Genomic DNA, 2,032 nt, shown 5'->3' on the forward strand with positions numbered 1-2,032 from the left:
ATATAAAATAGTATTAAAAAAAATGTAATTGGCTACAAGGTTACAAAGATTTATGATCAATTAAAATACTGATTGAGAAAATTGAATAAAAATTATTAAATTATATTCAAATGATGTTTTAATATAAAAAATAATTTTTAAATCTTACTCAAACGTTTATTGTCTTATGACTACATGATTAGGGTTGTTAATGGCTACATAATTAGGGTTTTTAAAAGGACTTTTTGTTCGTGAACAAACAAGACGAACACGAACACACTTTGAGCTCGAAATATAAACGAGCCAAACACGAGCTGAGCATGTGTTCGGCTAGTTTACACCCCTAGTCACCTTAAAATAATCACGAAGTAACACTTGTGCTTCCACTTTAATAACTCAAATATTTTGTGATTATTAAAAAAACTCATATATTTAACTTTAATAACCTTGAAATAATCCAAAAATTACCTGAAATATCAAAAATTACCTGAAATAACCTCTGCAGTATTATTTCTAAGGTATTGACATGCAAGCATGAAAGTTATTTTGGGAAATAACCTTCTATAGTACATGTGGCGGCATATTATTGAAGCCCGCACGTAAAATTATGTCTGGAGTCTATACATAAAATTTCTCCCCCACTTGAGACCTAAGAGAATAGTTATGTAACATGACTTACCACAAAAACTCAATTCTTATTTATTTACATACCTAACACCAATTCCTATGTATTTACATACCTAAGACCCAAAATTAAATTTTTACATACATATCATCTTTTTTATTTACGAAAAGATACATTTTATTTTTAAAAATTAATATAATATTTTTTTTATATTTGAAAGATTTTGGTGGTATAAATATATATATATATATATAAATTGAAGGGGAGGTGAGTAAATGCCCCAACTTAATACAGACCCGATGATGCCAAAACTGATCTAATATAAGTCTCAAGCTCATATCAAGTCATTAAATCACTTTTGGAAGCTTTTTGAGAATATTTAGGAGGCCAAATGAATGTCGAATATGCCGAGCTTATAGTTGAATCGACAATTTTTGCGTCGTTAAGGAACTCAAATGTCCATCAACCGCCGTCTGATCAAAATGGTTCATATGTTTGCATTAATTGTACCAAGAACTCTATAAATAAAACCTCACCCCACTCATGAGGAGAGAAAGACTGCAGCTATTTAAAGATGTTATCAGTTTTAGAACCAAATGTATTCCAGAGCTTCAATTTCAACAAACTTATAGTCAAACTGACCCGCTCAATGAGACGAACCTAATGTATGAAAACTAGTCCAATCCGAGTCAAATCAAGCTCAGATCAAGTCATTAAACTATCCTTAGAAGATTTCTGGACATATTTGGAAGGTCAAACAGATGTCGATACTGGTAAGTTTATACCCAAATCGAGCGGCTCGACAAGACGAATCCAACGAGCCCAAGATCACTCAATTCTGACATTTAGAAAGCACTCAAATGTCCATTAAACACGGTATGATCGGAGGAAACTCCCTTGACAGTTCGATCAAAATGATTGATATTTCTGTATTAATTGTCGCTCGTGTTCGGCTCGTTTACACCCCTAGTCACCTTAAAATAATCACGAAGTAACACTTGTGCTTCCACTTTAATAACTCAAATATTTTGTGATTATTAAAAAAACTCATATATTTAACTTTAATAACCTTGAAATAATCCAAAAATTACCTGAAATAACCTCCGCAGTATTATTTTTAAGTTATTGAAGGGTAAGTATGAAAGTTATTTTGGGAAATAACCTTCTATAGCGCATGTGGCGGCATATTATTGGAGTCCGCAAGTAGAGTTATGTCTGGAGTCTATACATAAAATTTCTCCCCCACTTGAGACCTAAGAGAATAGTTATGTAACATGACTTACCAAAAAAACTCAATTCCTATGTATTTACATACCTAACACCAACTCCTATGTATTTACATACCTAACACCCAAAATTAAATTTTTACCTACATATCATCTTTTTTATTTATGAAAAGATACATTTTATTTTTAAAAATTAATATAA

Source organism: Phalaenopsis equestris, unplaced genomic scaffold (assembly GCF_001263595.1).
Source record: "Phalaenopsis equestris unplaced genomic scaffold, ASM126359v1 Scaffold000002, whole genome shotgun sequence".
NCBI lineage: Eukaryota > Viridiplantae > Streptophyta > Magnoliopsida > Asparagales > Orchidaceae > Phalaenopsis > Phalaenopsis equestris.